Source organism: Talpa occidentalis, unplaced genomic scaffold (assembly GCF_014898055.3).
Source record: "Talpa occidentalis isolate TD23 unplaced genomic scaffold, MPIMG_talOcc4v2.1 talOcc4.5, whole genome shotgun sequence".
Lineage (NCBI taxonomy): Eukaryota > Metazoa > Chordata > Mammalia > Eulipotyphla > Talpidae > Talpa > Talpa occidentalis.
Window position 1 is genome coordinate 134,409,159 of NW_023604861.1, and position 21,515 is coordinate 134,430,673.

General features: G+C 34.6%; 1 long non-coding RNA gene across 8 annotated transcripts in view; it reads left to right on the forward strand.

Annotated features, from left to right (window-relative positions):
• The window catches only part of LOC119258752 (uncharacterized), an 80,921-nt gene that overhangs the window by 13,612 nt on the left and 45,794 nt on the right, over positions 1 to 21,515 (forward strand). For all 8 annotated transcript variants that reach the window (XR_008554173.1, XR_008554171.1, XR_008554172.1 and 5 more), the window contains exon 4: positions 18,650 to 18,789. This is a non-coding gene — a long non-coding RNA (uncharacterized LOC119258752). The remainder of the gene's footprint in view (positions 1 to 18,649; positions 18,790 to 21,515) is intronic.

Consider the following 21,515-nt stretch of genomic DNA (forward strand, 5'->3'; position numbering starts at 1 on the left):
GATATTCTGGAAAAGACACAGCTATAGAGACAATTAAAAATTCCCTGGTTGACAGGAATTTGGAAGGAAGTTTTGAATAGGAGAGACAGGATAACAATGAATACATATGCATATGTATTTGTCCAGATTCAGACAATATTCAACACCAAAGGGAATCTTAATATAATCTTTGAATTTGAGGTGATTCTGATGTGTTCCATTCTGATGGGGGATGCTGGGCATGTATAGGGCAGGGGAGAGCCATAGGATGGAGAATTTTATACCCTCTGCTTAATTTTGCTGTGAGCCAAAAACTGCTCTAAAAATCTACAATCTTAAAAATATATTTGATATTCTCCCAAGTATAAAGAATGCTATACTATTTTAACAGAGTAGATATAGGGTCTTAAATGATAAGGAATATTTTAAATACTGATGTGTTATAAAATAACACAGGAATTTTCCTTCCCATCTATCACTAATGTTCACAGAGGACAAATTAATTCCATTTATGGAACTTGAAATTTGGATATTAAATTTGCATTCTGATCAATCTTAATTATAAGTTTTAATTTAATCCGTTTTAGAGCTACTTTTTATCAATTTTTTTTTTTGCAAAGTGCCTTCAAAAAAGATGATTCCTAAAATGTCAGGTTAGTCGGGTAAATTGACACATAGAAATGGTACTGATGATCAAACTGGCTGTGATGTGGGGACAGAGGAGAGAGTACAAGCACATCTACTCTGTGTGACTGTGGGATAGGACAGGACCCCAGTGGTGATAACATTTATGCAGAATGTGGTTAATGAGAAAAACACAGCCAAGTAAATTTCAAAAATGACCTCTTGTCAAAGAGCATTAGTAATTATCTAGGAATTACTGTCTAGAAGACTGTAGAAAGCCTGTATTACTGAGATGATTACAGACACACTCCAGCGAGTTGGTGAAAGTCAGTGTGAGGGGCTCCACCGCAGATGGGATTTATTCTGCAGGTAAAGAGAAGAGACAAAAAGACTAGTATTTTTCTCTCTGGAGTATTAATTTTCCTACAGTAATAGTAGCTAGATTTTACTGTGTGATTGCCATGTGCCAGCATCTATGTTAAACACTACATGTATATGTATATAAGATACGTGATTTCATAATAACATAATAATTCAGAGAGGATGCAGCTTGACTTCACACAGTAATTGGCATAGACCAAATTGGAAATTCATGATTCCTGACTTAATTTCTCCCACATCTATGCAAAAATAGCATTTGTTTTATTCTTTATTCATCTTTCTGGATCTTTGGAGGGATTTACTCCTGCAGGCAAGGACAGAGCACTCCAAGATAATTCCTGGGATCCCAGGGACTCAGGAATCCAGCACTATTTCCAGATTTGGTTAAAGCTTAGTCAGAGAAAGAGCTACAGAGCAAAGTACAAAGTCTTGCTCTCATTCTGGCCATCAGGGATGTTTTCTTCCTTTTTCTAATTTTAAGATGAATGATAAGGTAAAGGGTATATTTGAACTCTTATTGGTGACCTTAATGTAATATACATGTGTTGATTCTCAGTGATGAAAGCCTGAAGCCTATATAATGTAATCATGCAGCATTACTTTAAAAAGGGAAAATAAGGAGACAGTTTAAACCATCTCTCCAAATTTAAATATTTTAAAATTTAAAAATAAGAAACCAATAAGATGACTGGAATATAAAATGAAGTTCATTGTCTCCTGAATGAAGATTTTGGGAACTGCACACTCAAGTGAGAAGTTTGTGGGAGACTCTTCCCTGAGAAAATTCTTCCCGTAACTTCCTTCATTTCTCAAGGGACTGCTTCTAATTAAGAGCACTGTTTTACTTCAGAAGAAAAATCCAGAGAAGTAAGGAAATTATAGCTATTTAATCCTCTTATAAGCTCTAAAAGAAAGATAACTGTGAAAACTTTGCCTCCAGAGAATTCTACAGGGCTTCAGTGAGTGAACCAGGATTATAATACACTTAGATTTTCATTTGCAACTGTGGATCACACGGTTGCTTATAGTGAGTGGTGCAAAGGAATGATCTTCTAAAAGTCTTAACATTCTTAAGTTTTTGTCTTTTAAAAATGTCAATGCTTTAGCTTACTCTTTCGTTATTAATTCATAGACTTCTGTTTAATTATAAATATAATGCATGGTCATTAAAATCAAACAATGGAAAACAATGTAGGAGAAAACTATGTCTCTGCAACAGTGTATTTATACATATCTATTTCAACCCAGCAGATTTTTCTGCAAATTATTTTGTTAAATTAGTACCATAGCACAGTTATTTTCCCATTCGGTCAGGACATAACCCTTCTTCTTTTTTTTTTTTTTTTTAAAGATTTTATTTATTTATTTATTTATTTATTTATTTATTTATTTATTTATTTATATAAGTACTGGGTACAGTCAGAAGCACAGGAGGGTGAGAGAGTTCACCAGAGCCAGAGTGGGGAACAGAACAGGCAGACTGACGATACACTGCTGAGGGGAGCAGCGGGTGGCAGGAGAGGTCTGCATGCCACGTGGGACCCTCACCTGGCGGCTGGGGATCGAACCAGTGCTGCAGAGGCTGTGGGGCAGCTTCGCAACCCAGCACTCAACTGCTGCGCCACCGGGGAGGCCCCATAATCCTTCTTCTTATGAGGCATAGAGTCATGGGTTAGGCATACAGTAGAGATATTTCAACCTTCATTTGCAGATAGATTTTGAATTGATCTAAAAGATTACCTAGGTATAAAATTTATGATAAATATGCATATGTCATAATACTCTCATCATATATGTATATATATTTAGAAATGGAAACATGTCCCACTCTATCCTTACTTCTCCCCTATATATTTGTATATATGCACATATATACATATATAAACTTATGCATATATAAATGTGAATATGTATGTTTATTCATATATGTGTATGTGTGTGTGTTTATGAAAAATTAGCTTTGATGCCAAGAATGAGAATAGATGGCTCAAAGATTAGGTAGAATATAAATTTTGAAGAATACAGCAAAGTTTGGCAAAACAGTATTCAACCTGTCACCCACTTATTAGAATGTCATTTACTCACCTACTTGCTGGAGGTGATTGTTAATTAAATTTAGTATTGCGAACGTAATGAGCAAAACGTGTTTTCTTGTGGTAGTTCTTTTGTATAAAGAAAAATAACTTATTGTTCTGTTTTCTGAATATATCAATTTGGTGACTATGAAATTGGTTTTTGAATCTATGAACTAAGTGCCTTGTTATATTTTTTACATTTGACTTTATACTCTTGTTGAGAGAAATAATGACAATGGTAGCAATAACTTGTAATGTGTATGTTTGGTTTAATCTCACAGTTTTGAGCTATGAATTCATGATCTTCTTTGCAATCTCACAGCATCTGTGTTCAGTTGTCAGGGCAGTGATCATTATTATAGTTTTGCAGAAATTGAAAATATACGAAACCTCTGAGAAATGAAGTGACATTTCCAAGGTCACACAAGATCAAATAAAATAATGTATGAATGTGACTTTAAAATTGCAAATATCAGGCCTCCCTGGTGGTGCAGGGATTAAAGTCTCAGTGCTGTCAAGCTATTGCCAGCCACTGTGGCCTCAGTTAGCTTCCTGGCCAGGGAACTGACCCACATGGCTCGACAGAACTCTCCAGTCTCCCCTCTGCTCCCCTCAGTAGTGTATTTCAGTAGACCTGCCTGTTCTGCTCCCCACTCTGTCTCTGGTGAATCCTCTCAACCCCCCACGCCTCCGGCCTGCACCCAAGTTCTTGAATGCATGAATAAATAAATCTTTAAATAAAATAAAATTGCAAGTATCCTTGTACAACTTAAGAAAGGGGATTTGAGCATAAGAAAGCATTTGCCATTGAAGTCATTGCATAAAGGACAATTTGTGTTTTCACTCTGAAAGCTGGAAGCTACCAAAAAATTAAAATCTAAATGTTCGAGAAAGATCCCTGTTTTTAGAGACTTCTTGGAGACAGGTGCACATTAGGACATAGCTGCCACCTCCTGCCTAGCAAAATCTTTGCCGGAATTCGGTCTTTGCAAGAGCTGGGTATGAATTTTTCATAGACTGCTGGAGGGGACCTGCAGCAAGAATTCTTCAAACAGTCCTGGCAGCATCAGATTATATAAAGCACTGAAAAATGAGGGATGCAAACGTGAGTGAGCAAGGGGAGCACATAGTTTATATCCAGCCAAGGGAATTTTCCATTTTGAATTATTTTTTTCCTCTGAAGTGGGCAATTAATTTTCACTCTAGGAAGTAGGTGACATGTCTGAACCTAATGTTTAAAATTTGTGAAGTATAGACATACAACAAGCAAGCATAAAGCTTGCACATAGTCACAAGGATGGACACAGAAATGTAATGCATGTGGAAACACTGATGTAGTAATCTGTGATGAAAAAACGTGAACACAGGTAGGAAAGGGTGGATATTCATGTAGATCAGTGTATACATTACATAGACCCTGTCTCCACCTCCAGTCATGCGAATGCATATAATTGCAAGTACTTCCCAATTCACTCTCACAAATGAATAGTATAGCATCCCACCCATATATGTTACACACACAAACAAGATAAAAACGTGCCTAAAGTGCATGCATACTCACACACACATGTACAAGTATGCAATACAAATATATACTTGTTCAGAGATTCATACAGGCTCTGCAGTCAGTGCATCCCGAATACCAAATCCCGTCACAGATATTACAAAAATAACAACAGAACAGATTAATAATTCTTAGGACCATTTTGACAAAGGCAAAAATGTTAGCAGATCAACCTAAGCAATATATGATGGAGATAATATATCATGAACACACTGGGTTCCTCCTAGAGTTTTACAAATATACAAAAATCCATAAATATGTGAAACTAGTTTTGTTTTGTTTTTTAAAGCCTTATTGCTAGACAGACAGCTGAGAATATTTTTTCATAGTTTTCATAAGCTTTTGCAAGCCCTAATATGCACATTATGGGTGTGTGTGCATGTAGATACTACGCTAAATTCTGTGGATACAAAGATTAATAGGGTACAGTATTTACCTTTGAGGAGACCCTGGGGTATTAAAGAAACATATAGTTATAAATCAATAGGGCAGGTACATACTAGCACTGTTTATAGATCATTTGGTGTTTTATGGAGGAGCTTCTCAATATGCCTGTGCAAAGATCAGTTCAGAGGAGCAGCCTCAAGAGGTGATGCCTGAGTTGCATCTCAAAGGGTGAGAAAACGATGCATTACTGTTAAGAGGGTAGGAAGGACATTTTAAATGATGGCAACAGCATAAACAAAACCACAGAGAACTGAAAGCATAGCATGAATATGAGAGTGATTTCAAAAACTTCAGAATAGATAAAGCATCAAAGACAAAGCAGGTTTGTCCTGAGAGACTAATAGGAGACATACCAAAGTAATTAAATACTTGGAATGGCTTTACTTTTTTACCTATAGGTAGCTGCTGCAGCTCCTCAAGCAGGGAGATGACTCAATCAGAATCTCATTTACACCTGACTTTCACCTATCTGGGATGAAATGGAATTTACTTGTGTAAGTTTGAGACCAGGGGACACTTCTAAAGATTATTTAAATTGTCTAGCCCAGGGATGATCTCAAATCAGTGTTAATGGAAAAAGATGGATTTGATTTTTTTAAATTTTAAAGGTTCAAAATTGCCTAAGTTAATGAGTATTTTAATGAGGATATAAGATAATGGTGTCTACGGTTATTCTGTTTTCTTTTTTTTTTTTTAAGATTTATTTATGCATACAAGAACTGGGGCACAGGCCAAAAGTGTGGGTGTGTGAGAGGATTCACCAGAGACAGAGTGGGGAACAGAACAGGCAGATCGAGTGAAATATACTGCTGAGGGGAGCAGGGGGTGAGTCAGGAGAGGTCTGCTGCACCATGTGGGTATCTCCCTGGCCGGGGATCGAACTCACACTACCGTGCTGCAGACAGCTTCATAGGTTGCGTCCTAACCCCTTGCACCACGAAGGAGGCCCTGTTACTCTGTTTTCTAACAGGAACATATATATTGAGAGTTCATCAACTGGGAAACTACATGAGCACATAGAGGGGAGAATATGAAGCAAGCATTGCAAGGCATATAAAGGTGCCTTTTGTTAACATGGGTATAGATACATAAAGTTCAAGGGGGCAAATCTTTCAGTAATAAATCAACAGCTTATATCAAGTGTATATAATATGTATAATTGTATATATGTAATTTCATGAATAATCAGACTAAAAAAGAAATATAAGAATTATTATTATATAAATAGGACAGCTTGAGAATTATCATTTATGAAATAAACTGTTATCATTTATGAAACATCCCTTTCAAGATACATAAATAGGACAGCTTGAGACAGGTAGGGAGAAGCACTAGACTGTGTTATTGTGAAATCTAAAAAAGTTAACAATTTAAGTATGAAGAATGCTCCACATCTTCAAAAAGTAGAGATCTATGAAAACTGAAATGATCAATTATACACTTATTGGTAGCTGACAGGATCAGAAAGTAGCTGACAGAAACCATTGAATGGGAATCAGGCTAGAGTTTTGTTTGTTTTTTAATCAGAATGTGAGATGAGAAAATGTAGAAAGCGGGAATGAGAAGAAAAGGCGAAGATTGCACTTTTGTTTGGAATTTAACATTTTGAATTAAAATTGTGCAAGAAAATTATCTGGTTTCATTGTTCTGCATATGACTGTGCGGTTTTCCAATGCATTTATTGAAGAGACTTTCCTTTCTTCCTTGAATATCCTTAACGTCTATCATAAATTGTCCAATTGCATGTGGTTTTATTTCTGGACTTTCAATTCTATTCCATTGATCTGTGTACCTGTTTTCTGTCTAATGCCATATGTTGCTCTTTTGATTACTGTGGCTTTATTGTATAGTTTGAAGTCAAACTTGACTTCAAACAATGAAGCATGACAGCTTCATTGTTCTTTTTTTCCTCAGGACTGTTTTTGGTTATTTGAGTTTTATTGTAGTTCCATAAAATGTTAGGACTTTTGGTTAATTTCTGTGGAAACAACCACTGAGATATCGACACAGATTGCAGTGAAGCTGTACATTGCTTCAGATAGAATGGCCATTTTGACAATACTGATGCTTCTGATCTGTGAGTGTGGAATGTCTTTCCATCTCTTTGTGTCTTCTCAATTTTTTCCAACAATATCTTACAGTTTTCACTGACCAGATCTTTCACTTCCTTGGTTGAATTTATTCCCAAGTATTTTTTTTTCTTTTTGGTGTGATGGTAAATGGTATTATTTTCTTCATTGCTCTTTATGCTAGCTCACTATTTCCATATTGAAATATGGCAGAATTTTATATAGTGATTTTGTAACCTGCAACTTCATTAGTTTATTTTATGCATGTATTTACATATTTCAGTGTTTTTTGCTGGTTGAATACTTTCTTCATTTAATGTTTTTATCCCTGAAATTAGTCTCTTGTAGGCGACATGGAGTTGGGTCTTGCTACTTTATTCAGTCATTCATTCTGTGACTTTTGACGGGAGAGTTCAGGCCATTTGCATTAAGGGAATTGATATGTGTGTTTTATTGCAACTTACTATTTGCTTTATGTTTGTTTTTGTAGTTCTTCTCTGTTATTTTCTTCTTTTTTCTCTTCCCTTGAGGTTTATGTTTTTGCTTAGGGATGTCTGTAGGTTCCTTTTTCATCTTCATTGTCATTTTTACCATCGCTTTTTGCTTTGTGGTTACTATGAGTCTCTGAGGAGGTCTTGTGCATAGATTATTCTGTAGTCTGTTGATCACTATTTATATTTGAATACATTCTGAAGTTATGCATTTTCACCCCCCTGCCTACATTCATAATGTTGATGTCTCATTTTAGTACTCTATGTTATTTAGTTCCCTCAATAATTATTAAGGCTTCTGTTAGTTCTATTAGTCTCATATTTTAATCTTCACTCTGCTTTCTGGGTGGCTGGTCCACCTAAAGAAAAGAATATATCTTTTAAAATGAGGTGTTAATTTCCCTTTGGTATGTTTTCTTGTTTTTATTTATCAACCTTACTTTTTAGTTGAAATGAGTTCCTAGCATTTCTGAAAGGTTAGTGGCACAAGCTAGCAAGTGTGAGTCTGTTTGATGGCCAGGTGTGAATGCTCTTGATTATTGACCCCAGTGAGCCCTATTTCTTGGGAGGAGTTCGAGTTCTCAGCAGGGATTCAAACTCAGTGTCTACTAGCATGAGGGTGGCTCCAGATTGTCCCCACCTGCACTGTTATCAATAAGTTTGCAAACATGGGTCTGCTAGTGATTCAGATCCTGGATTAGTCCCCAAAGTTCCTTGCCTCTCAGGTCAATACTGTGAAGATGGCATCTGGGATTCCTTCACCTATGAGTTGGGTGCTGTTCAGACTGGAGTTAATGCTTTGAGTCCCAGTGCAAGTGACTCTCAGGCCTATTCCAGGTGGTTCTGGGTCTCTACATTGTCCCAGGGTTTCCCATGTCTACTTACATGTGGTCCTCAGTGAGGGAGGCCCACGGCCTCATCTCCCCTATGCTGGATCAGAGGGTAAAGGAGCAGGGTTTGGCACAACCCTCCACCCACTCCCTCAGGAAAAATTCTTCACCTTCCCAGATGCACCCTTTTGTCCCTGGGGTGGAGTTTCCCTTCCTGGGTGAGGGCGAGCCTCTATTTCTCCTATCCATCTGAGTGCTGGCTTTATGAAGATCCCTTAGTCTGGGTGTCAGATCTACTTCTGTGTGGATTAACCCATGTTTAGGTATAGATTTTCAGTGACTGTGATAGGAGCTAAGTCCAATTTCACCTTATGAGAACCTTCACTTCTGGATAGCTTTGAAAAGAGAATATTCAGTTACGCAATGTATTCCTTCAAGTAAAATATAATAACTCTGAGTTGTTGCTCTCAGGAGCTCACAGTCTGGGGAATAAAGTCTTTCAAAATAACTATTATGGAATAATGTACCTGACTAATAACCTAATGAGAACAGCAGCTAATAAATGCAAGGGAAGAAATTATTTTATCTAAAGGACTTCTCAAAATAGAAATCTTTATTAATGTGAATTACCTGAATGAGATATTTTTCTCATGAACACATAACAGTGTCCATAAATACAAATTCACCCCTCAGATAATTTCAATGAAACATTTGCAAAAGCCAATTTTAAACCATGAGTTGCAATATTCTATCCATGCTCAAAGCCTCACTGAATATAAATGGGATGTAGCTTTATCAAATTCCAAACCAGCTCTCTGCTCATTTTTAGAAAGTACAGGATTAAAGTAAGGTGGTTAAGAACTGAAATCAAAGTATAAATTTAGCCATTGCCAGGTACAATCGACAGTATTTGTCCTTCAGGAAGGAAACTGTCTTATAATCAGAAAAAAATAGAATTTGGGGCTATGATTCTATTTATGGAATTGAATTTTTTTAAAATAGGAAGGGAATTCAGTGATTTGTAGACTGGAGATACTGAAGGAAAAAAAAATCAAGTTATTTTGGGAAATCGTGCTTAAGATGTCACTTTATTATAGAAAAATCATTTTTCAATTTAAATTTCTTTCAAAACTTGTAAAAGTTTTTTATTTAATTCAAAGCAAATTTTGCCCCATCCTCTAACACATGTTATTTCTTTTTTACTTTTTAACATTTGAGATTTAAATCATACTTTTAAGCCAAAACTGTTTTTTCTTGTGTAGAACTTTTTTCAGAACTCAATGCCTCCTCTAATCAAAAAGTACTTAAATATAAAATAAATGAAAATTTAATCTCTGGGAACATTTGAAATTTCATTGACTTTATGGAATCTATTGTGAAATGAAAGGTGGATAATATTCATACCCTACAAATAAGTGAAAACATTTACAAAGATTTTATAAGCCCCACATTCAACATATACATATGCACCTTCCTTTTCTACATGCCATATTTACCTATAAATTTACAAAATAGATTTCATGATGTTTAATTTTAAGGAATCTTTTTTACATCAGCCTTTCAACTATGTTATAATTCATAATGGACTATAGTGTTTTGTTACTAGATTCAGAAAATATTCCCATATTTGATCTTAAATTTCATGGGTTAGTGTCCCTTCAATTTCCTGCCACAGGATGTAAAAAGGAGCAGACACCTTCCAAGATAGTTTTGTCCAAATTAAGCGTGTGGTTATTTGGTGGCTAACAAATTCAATTTAAAAGGAAGTGACAGCTATTTTCCCCCTTATTATATGAAAGCAATTAGAAGAAATGATAAAATACATTATAATTTTTGTCATGTATTTAGATGAATATTGAATTATTATCTGTTTCGTACTGTGTGTCAAACATATATAAAATCCTACAGTCACTGTCCTATAAGATGTATTGGTTCACACACACTGTGTGACTCTATTTACATGATATTTTCAAAAAGACAGCATAGGGAGTGTTTTGTTTTGGTGAAACTCTTCAGGATTCTTTTATGGTGGTGGGTTCACAAAATTGCATATGTTTAAAGGGATTAGAATAGAACTGTGCACCAAAGTCAGTTGCTGTATGATAAACAGCCAATTTTTCCAAAAGATCATTGGAAATTATTTAACTTACTTGGACAATAATTAAAATACTTCCTTCCCTAAGCTATAAAAGAGAAAGGAATACAAAATATTTCCATGAACTTTTTATTTCTGTTTTATTTGTATGTTTAAGTCTAAATACCTATTTTAGTTCAGCCCTTATGAAATGGACTCAGTAGTTCTTGAATTATCAGGAATAAGATTTCATTTGGACTGTAATCAAATACTTGAAAAAAATTTTAAATTATATTATGAAATAAATTTAAATGAGAATGATTAAAAGATAATGATTATTTTTCAAAAGTCTACCCTCTAAAGAATGAGTGTGTATTGAACCCCTTATATCTGTCCAATACTTTGTGTAAGTTTTTATAAATCTACTCTAATATAAAATTTAAGTAGAGGCTCTGGAGACAATTACCTGGATCCAAATTATATCCTGTCACATACTGACTGAAAATTAGGCAACAAAATATACTGGCCGAAATTAACACAATTAATAAGTAAGATTAGTGGGGTTAAGATAGTACTGCCTCACTTCGAAGATGGTGCCCAAGACAACAGCTACCCCAGAATCTATTATCAATTCCTCAGAACTATATTGTGGACCTTTTATATGGTTCCAAAATACCTGAGTCAGATACATAAAATATCCCATGGAATGTTCTGAACTTCCTGGAGAACCATCTACAGTAGGTGTCTTGTTATATATCAGGGTTCTGGTATATTAATTTATAAGTAGTCATTCCCATTTTTGATCATTATTTATTCCAGCCATTTTTCCAAAATTTGCTTCCATTTGAAGGTTCCTGGCAATGAATCCATGACAAGGACACAAATCCTGAGTACATACTAAAACATTCCCATCACAGAGTGACTCTCTCACTTTCTTCAACTCCTTTTAATTATTGGGATAGAGCAAAGAGTCCAATTTCTTCTTCCTCTTTTTACCTCCCGGTGGCCCCCTGGCTCCTCCTTCCCTCCTTTCTTCATTATCGAAATTGTGGTCAGAGTTGACAGTCATGGAGAAATGATAATTACAACCTATTGATATTTATTTTAAGCACCAGGCCAAGTAAAAGAAACTGTAAGAGTATTTTTAGTTGGGATTTAACATGAGGAATCAGGATACAGTCCATTTTAAGAAAACTTCAGAAGGCAATGAAAACCTGTGTCTTCTGATTTGTGATATAATCATTTGCTACATGGAGTTTTTAATATATATATATATATATATATATATATATAAAACACTGTAAAATACAATAGCACATCAGCAGTATGATAACACCATTGAAATAAGGTCTGCAGAATATCCATCAAAATACCCATGCAAGTAAGCATATCAAACAAGGAAATGAAAACTGTATCCAAAGAAAATGTTTAAGATATTAGTAACGAAACAAAGGATAGAATCAATAAATATAAATAAATGAAAAATGAATCCATAATAAAATCTGTCTTCGTATTAGATCCTAATTCCAATATAAACTGTCATCATTTTCCTTAAAATTTTCTCTTTCAAAAATTCTTCAGCAATGATTCTGATTAAATTTGAAAAATATGTCTGGAAAATAAATGAGAATATTGGAAATTTAAAAAAATAAAAGATGTTTAGTGCTTTATCAAAGTTCTGTTTTTATTTACTGATCAATAAAAGTAATAAGTAGAAATCTAAGGATGAAAGTAGTATAAACATCATTGCATTTTAATGTTTTCTAATAAATGAAGCAGACATTTTATAGTGGATTCTAAAATATTTTCTGCCCACTTGATTAATCAACACAAGTAAAAAACAGGGAGGTTTTATTATTTGACCAACAAAAACTTGAGTGTGTCAGGAAAAGCAATCTCATTTGTCTGGAATTTCTCAGAAATAAGGCAGGTGAACAAAATTGTTATGTTTTTATTGTGTCTCTAATAGAAGTTTTCCAATAGTCCATTACACTCCGGTATTATTTTAATGAGCCTTAATGAGTCATTGATCCAGTCCAACAGTGTGCAATAAATGCCAAAAATATTTGTGTCTTTTAAATTCCCTACTAAATTTGTGAATACATATCTCATTCCCTGGTTTCAGAAACAATCCTTCTGTTTTTAATGTGAGTGTTTCCACATTCAAATGAGACACAAGGAACTAAAATATGAAGCTTTTAAAATGAGATTTAAGGATATGTAAAAATCAGATGTGCTAATTTTAAATGGAAGTATTATTTTCATTCCAAAATTCTCATTTAATCAGGTTTAATTTGCTACAAAGTACATAGTCATTAAACTATATTAAGATGAGTCATAAGACTCTCCAGACTAATGGAAATTTTAGAGATAATGTTGAAATGAGGGAAAAGCACTTGGAAAATAGAAGATTGAGAACATTATTACATTAAGATTATTCCTTAAATTTAACCCTCCAAACAAAAAAGTATTCTTACATCATGTTCAAATGATGTCCAAAAACTGCTTTTTAATTGAAGTGTTTTTAAACATAAATTTTGCAGAAAATCAACTTTCCTATACACAATATAAAAGTTTGATGCTGGAAAAAAAATGCTTCTGAAAGTTATAGGTACTAATTTATATTCTTTTTATTAACCAGTTATTTTCTTATGTCATTATTAATTTTTGGACAATATTTAATTTCTCCCCTCAGTTGTAGACCCCATAGTTTTCCCCCGACCACAGCACAGCACCCCTGATCCATCACCATAGTCCCTAATGCCCCTGTTTTGACCTTCCCCCTCACCCCCTCCTGGAGGCCTCCAATCTATGCTCAGCTTATTAATTTATATTCACCTATCACATCTATAATGAATTTGAATTAAACTTAGATGATAATAATTTTTCCTTTAAAAAGATGCAAAGACTATAAAAGTTAACAATCTTAGGGAAACGCCAAATCCCCACTGAAATGAGCTACAGATTCTGAAAGGGGGAGATTGGACTGATCCTTTATTTGTCGTTGTTGTCTCCAAACATCTATTTCGGGTATCAAAGATATTATTTAGGAGCCTGCATGGAGATGTAACGAGTGGGATCAGATATTACTAATACTCGTTAAGATATTTGATCCAGATAAATGGTGTACCATTAAAAGGAGTAAAACCAGGGCCTTTCTGGTGGCTCAGGGATTAGAGTCTCTGTGCTATCAAGCTATTGCCAGCCCCTGAGGCATGAGTTCAATCCCCAACCAGGGAGCTGTCCCACATGGCGCAGCAGACCTCTCCTGTCTCCCCGCTGCTCCCCTCAGCAGTGGATTTCAGTCAGTCTGCCTGTTCTGCTCCCCACTGTCTCTGGTGAATCCTCTCACCCCCGCACCTCTGGCCTACACCCCAGTTCGTATATGCATAAATAAATAAATAAATAAATCTTTTTTTTTTTAAAGGAGTAATACCACAAGTAAATTTTTAACAGGGATATTTAGAGACATATCAGAGCACAGGCCCTGCCCTGGAGGATGGTTTTCAGGTCCCTGAGTTAGAGAGTCTTGATCGCCATTTTTTTCACTAGATAAATATTTTTTTTGGTCCACATAATGCCGAGAAGCTGTGGTTAGCAGTGGTACACGGCTCGCTGGGACAGGGCCTGTCCTCTAATGTTCACAATGGTCTAGTAATAAGCCAACCATACAGGAAATGATTTGAAATTATAGTGGTATATATGTAATATTATAAGAACAGAGACAATTGAGTATTTTCTGCTACTGAGACAAGTGAAGCCAGAAATTCTGTAAGTCTATGGGGTTGAAATGAAAGTTCACACACTTATTTGACAGCAGTGTTATTTTCCTCATCATCCTCTTGGCACCTGGAACTGTTCCCCAGGAACACTGTAGAAAGGGTTGTGAGTGAACGGAAATTCTCCAAATGGATGGATCAGTGGGAACACCCAGGGATTATTCAGACCATCCCTGGAAAGGTTGAGTCAGGATTTTAGAGCAGCTTTGTAGGAAAATGATAGTTGTATTAAAAAAAAAAAAAGGAAAAAATTGAAGGAAGGGAGGAAGAATAAAAGACAAATGTATATATTGGAAGTTTTATTCCAGTGACAAGCATGGCCTCATTTGGGGAGTAAAAAAAGTTAAAAATCATAAAGAGGGTGACAAAAAGTCAGATTCTAAGACAGTTTGGTCTGAAATCATAAAGAGCATTAGATAGAAGCCATAAAATTTAGCCAATAAGAAATTTTTAGAAGTGACTTCAGCAAGGCATACTGTAATTACATTGTTTCCGTAGAATGACTGTTGTGGTAATAATAACATGTGAGGGTATTTTGAACTGGGTTGAACCCAATTGTCAGAAGGGTTCTAAGAAGAAATCACTCAGATGGATGATTTAGATATGATGGATGATAGAAGTGGAGACTCAGTGGCCACTGGATCTTTATGTAGGCAAAAAGAAAACAAAATGGTAAAAACATTAACTGAACAAAGTGAAAGATGAAAATTTCAGTTACATGAGTTGTAGTAATGGTTATTGTTATTAATGGGGAGCTTACTATATGATAATTACTTGTTTAAGTTAATTTAAAAGGAGCATATTAAATAAGTTAATGTAATACTCATAGCTACCCTGTGATATAAGTACTATGAATATTTTCAATATAGCTATGAAGAAATTGAGTACAACAGAATTTAGTAATTCACCCCATGCTGAAAGTTACGAAGTGGCAGAACAGGAATTGAAAATCATTTAGTCAAAGTCTATAATGCTGGTTCAGGGACAGGTTGGCTTCAATAGATAGTGACCAGCAGTTGTTAGCCTGTTTCTCACCTTTAAAATTTGTGAGATATCGGGCCTCCCTGGTGGTACAGGAGGTTGAGCGCAGCGCTGTGAAGCTGTCCGCAGACTCTGTAGTGCCGGTTCAATCCCCACCAGCCACGGAGCAACCCACATGGCGTGACAGGCTTCTCCTGTCTGGCCCGCTGCTCCCCTCAGCAGTGTATTTCAGTCAGTCTGCCTGTTCTGTTCCCGGCTCTGTCTCTGGTGGATCCTCTCACCCTCCCACACATCTGGGTTGTACCCCGGTTCTTGTATAAATAAATAAATCTTTAAAAAAAAAGGAAGACAATGCCCATATTAAAAAAATTGTAAGCTATCAAAAGCTATCATCAAAAGTATGCACTTTTGAGATTATAATATAATATATACATGCAATATTTATAAAAATACTGCAAAGTTGGCCAGGAGAGAATGGCGATGTATAGAAATAATTTATATTTAATCTATAAAGCAGAAGTAGATTATAAGCTATCGAGTAAATTATATACGCTAAGGAAATCAAAACAGAGTTTATGAAACTATTTTAAAATTTATGATTAATTCTTTACAAAGTTCACATTTCCAGTCATACGATAAACCTTGCCAATATAATATGGAGCATAGGGACTGTGGTTAACAATGTTGTAGTATATATTTGAAAGATAGCAAATAAATCTTTAAAAATTAGAATTAGATCAGAAGAAAAAATACTTGTAACTATATCTGATGATGAATGTCAACTAAAGCCATTGTCGTAATCATTTTCAAATATATACATGTATCAAATCATCATCTCATACACCTAAGACTAATACACCATTAAGTTAATTATACCTCACTAAAAATAAAATTAAGGAATTGAAATGTCTCAATGTCAAATATGCATTTTATACAAAGGAAAGCAATAAAGGAGTAGAGATTAGACACTCTCCTGTGTCCACAGAAACCTGTTTCTGTGTTTCATTTATCCTGGTCACTTCAGTACATACTTGTGTTTATTGCAAAAGGAAAGTGAATTCACATACTTAGGTTTTACATTCTAATACACTATGCAGCTTCTTCATGAGATGTGTTTTATGTATCATAAGTTCAGATAAAAGCTTATATGAGGATAAGTGGAAGACATGTATTTATCCCTGATTGAAGAGGGCAAAGCTGATGGATGGTATTCCTTCTAAAATTATTCCTTTCTGTTGTCATGTTTTTCATGTTTTTAGGATTCAGGTCATACATTCTTTATCTGCCTACATTTTGACCATAGCATCTCTTCTTTTAAAAACAGTATATTAAGTATATAATTTATTTAAAGCTGTCTTGTGACTTACCTAAGGAATGGATCAGTAACATTATTCGTGTCAAATGAGGAGGAAGGAAATGAAGAACCAATTATGAATGGATGAATGGATGGATGGAGAGAAGTAAATGAGATGAATGTGGGAATGAATTATTCAGAATTCTAGTCTATTTAGGAAATTGTCATATGGTATAGAGATGGTTGCTGAATTCACATAAACTTTACAAGTAAGTGAGTCTAACCGCCTGCTTCTCTGGCATTCACTGATTCAGTTCCTGTTTTTCATGTGAGTAGGAAGCATGTTATCAAATACACTTAAATATTTATCACACCTTAGATCACAAATTCAGAAAATGAAAGATGGCCACATGTTGTTAAAAAACACTTTAGAAAAATGTGATCTGTCTTTTGCATAGATTTTCAAAAAGTTTTCTAACCTAACTTGCTTGGAAAACCTTTCCTACATTATCTCATTTAATCCACAGTGAAATTAAATCAGGTCATTCTGATGAAAAAAGGCAAACCAAGATTTAAATCAGAATCCAATTCCAAACACCACACTTTACAAATTAACATCCTTCCCACAGGATGGGGAAATATTTGCTCTTTCTAAATCATTTATAAGAACAGGAAATGCAGTTGATATCTCCCCTACTGATGAGTATTACTTTATTTTTTTCAATTCAATTATACCCAAATGCAGAACTCCCCACAGGCATCTTAGTATAGCCTATTATTTGTTGTTAATATGTAGTATTCAATGATCACATTTTGATAAATTAAAACCTACTCCTGGGTATTGTAAGCTATTATTTGAAACAGGGACATGCATTTCATCAATAAGAATTTCATGCTTCCCAGATGGTGATGACCTGTAACATAATAAAGAAAGTGATGTAAGATCTTAAACCATTCTGACTCCTGTGTATGCCCTAACAGAGGCTGCCTCCATGAGCCAGCAGATATATGCCCCACTAATTTAGGGAGAGTTGTTTCCATATAGAAACAATATTTGATTAATGATTGTCTAGGAGTAGGGAGGCGGGAAAGACCAATAATGATGTGGGTTTACTTTTTGAGTGTACAATCTGTTGTAAAGCTAGATTATAGTGGTGGAATGCAAACTATTGGGTGAAATGTATGGCATGTGAATTACATCTCCCCAAAGCTATGAAAACATCATAACCCACATCACTTAACTATAATATTTGTACTTCGGTTGATGTCATAGTGTTAGTTCATTAACCTGAACTTGTACAAAAAGACTTTCTATGGAATAGAAGTTAGGACTGTGCTCAACTTCTCAAGGTACTAAGAATACTCATTCTACCTGCTTGAGCTCTAGATTTTGAATGCTTGAGTCAGATTCCCAACTCTGCCACTTAGCTAGCTGAGTGGCATCTAATCGGCTAAGCTGTCTAATTCTCTATTATTCATGATTCTCACTTTTCTATAAAGTGAACATAATAACATCATCAAATTCTGCCTTTATTTTTCCAGTCAAGTGGAATATGAATATAAAACATTAACTGCCTTCCTTATTATACTCAGTTACAACCAAAGAAAGGATGGCATTTGACATCTTTTAATGAACAGCATTACTTGCTTCTTAACCCTCAGGTTTTTTTGTTGTTGCTGTTTTTATGAGACTAACTATAATGCTATAAAAATACAGACCTTAGGGGGTTATTATAAAATAGGACAAACCTAAAAACAGTTATGGGGGAAGTTTACTACAAGAGAATAGCAATCAGGTTATCAGGGAATAGTCTAAATATCTCTCAAACTAGGAAAAGTAATAACTGGCCCCTTATCTCAAAAGGATAACAAGAATATCCAGGGGTCATAAGATAGGATGAATTTCTTGAACATCCCTTGAATAGATTCATTTCAATCAGGACATCCATTTCTTTTCTTGAATATACAGCCACAATGATTTTTTAAAAACATTCTATGTCTGTCATACTTTCTCCATGTTGTTTGCTTTACATTCTTATTTCAATTGTATTATTTCCCAAGGATGCAGTCCCACAAAACTTTCACTACCTTCTGCTGTGTGAAGACAAGTGGGAAAACTGCAGTCGATGAATCAAGAAGCAGGATCTTCCCAGACATCAAATCTGTTGTTCTAGATCTGGAACTCTGCAGTCTTCAGAACTGTGAGAAATAAATATTTGCTGTTTAAACCAAAAAGATAGAGAAATAGGTAGGGTGGGTGAGTGGGTGGGTAGATAGATAGATAGATAGATAGATAGATAAGATAGATAATTTGTTCCTTCTAAATCATGTTTGTTCTCGGTACACCAACTGTTAAACACTTTTCACTTTATTTCATTTTTCTTGTTTATTGTCCTGTAAAATACCATGTTCTTCTTATTTATTTTTATGTCTCAGAAAGCTAACAGTGTTTCTATTATGAAATAGATGCTTTAAAGATGCTTGTTAAATTAATATAGGTGCTAACTTGGGTAAACTGATGAGAACCTGATGAGTGTATTACTCATTTTTAAGAGTTAAAGTTTATCTTTCAAAAAGAAAAAATGAAAAATCTACAAGAAAAAAGCAAAACTCAAATGCTCTCATTGGGTGTAAGGGTTCAAGTAGAAATTTCCTGCACTGTTGTTGAGAGTACAAATGATAACATTACGTGGAGAAACAGCCTGCCAGTTTCTCAGGAAGAGTGCTCTCTATACCACTCAAACATCTGAGTTTTAGATATTTATCTAGTAGACATAAAACCATGTAGTCACACCAAAATCTTTCCATAATTGGTCATAAAATGTTTACTAATCATAGCATTTTTGAGATAGAAATGATGTGTTATAATTCACCAGTTCACTTGTTTTTCACCCAAGTGCAGAATCCAGTGGTGTTTAGTATCCTCACTGAGTTGTGCAAAGATAATTGCAATCAATTTTAGATCATTTTTCTGAATCCTTAAACCTAATACATTGTGGAAGTCACTCTCCACCCCTCAATGCTCCCCCACGCCCTGGGCAGCTGTTATAGCTGTGGCTTTTCTGAACATTTCCTATGAACAGAATATCAATGATCCATGACCTATGATGACTGAAATCTTGCATTTTGCCTAATCTTTTCAAAAGCATATAGTACTATTTTATTCTCCTTTATTGCTGAATTTTATTCCATTTGTGATTATATCATGCTGCTTATCCATCCTTTAGATGATTAATATTTGGATCACTTGCAATTTTTGGCTATAATGAAAAATTCTGCCGAGAACATTCATGTACACAGTTTTTGTGCACAATATTTTTATTATGAGCATATATGTAGGAGTAGAGTAGCTAGGTCATATGGTAACTGTATGTTTAACTCTTTCAAGCACTATCAGACTTCTTTCCAAGTAGCTGCACCATTAAATATTCCCACCAGCAGCATATGAGGGTTCTAATTTCTCTACATCCTTGTGAATTATTATTATTTGTGTTTTTTCCCCCTTATAATCATGATAGTTGTTATAAAGTGTTATCTCCATGTAGTTTTGATTTGCATTATCTTGATGAATAATGATTGGAGATATTTTTCAGTGATTTTTGGTCAGTTGTATATATTGTCTGGAGAAATGTCTATTTAGTCCTTTACCAATTTTTAATTTGGTTATCCGGCTTTCATAGTTGAGTTATGAGACATCTTTCTATAGTCTGGATAGAAATCCTTTATGAAATGTCTGATTTATAAGTGTTTCCCTTTCCTATGTGTCTATTTTTACTTCCTCCATTGTGTTCATTGAAGTATAAACTTTTTTTTTATAAAATTCAATTAATCTATTTTCTTTCATTGCTTGTGTTTTGGTGGTTATATATTGCAAGAAATTACCCATCCAAGGTCATGAAGGTGTATGCCTATGCTTTACTCTAAGATTTTTAGTTTTCACTGTGATAATGAGGCATTTGATCAACCTTGCTTAGTTTTTGTATGTGGTGTCAGGTAGGCATGAAACTTTATTTCATTGCATAAAGATGCTGAATTGTTTCAGCACAATTATTTGAGAAGATTATTTTTCCCTTTGAATCTTTTTGGCACCTGTGTTGAAATCAGTTGACTGTAGACATATAGGTTTATATCTATACTATCAATTCACTGATCTATTGGATTTTCAGAAAAGTCACGACGTAGTGTTTCTATGATTTCTATGCAAAAATGTGTTGTGACTTTTCCAATATCTCAATATATTACTACCATTAAGTCACTATCCTACTGTCTTTATTACTTTATAATTTTAACAAATTTTGACTGAGAATCATGAGTCCTACAACTCTGTTCCCTTTAATAAATTGCATACATGCTATTTTACACAACTGTCTTTTAAAATCAATTATAAGGAGGAAAAGGGAATACGTATTTTTGCTGTCATTGCTAACTACACAATTAATTTTACCAAGGTCTTTGCTTTTTCACATGAATTTGAATTACTATAATTACTGTTTGGTGTCAAATGCTTTCGTCTTAAAGATGTTCTTTAATATTTCTTTTAAAGTTGGTCTAATATCAAATGCATTATCTCAGTTTTTATCATACATGGTTTTAGTTTGTCTTCTTTTCTGAAAATTTTTCCGTAGTTTGAATTCTTGGTTGACAAGTTCCCTCCCCCCCAACACTTTGAATATTTCTTATCAATGTTTGCATCTTTTCTCACCACAAGTTAGCTTCTGATCTTGTTGGAGTAATTAACTGATCTCTTTCTTCAAGATTTTCTCTGTCTTTGGCTTTGAACATTTTTCACTTTATATATCTGTGTATGTGTCTCTATATTTATCTTGATTTCTTTGATTTTTTTCCTTTTTTTTTTTTAATTATTCTTTTGAGTCCTAGCACAGTACTCTTTTTTTTTTTTTTAATAGAGGCATTTTATTTATTTATT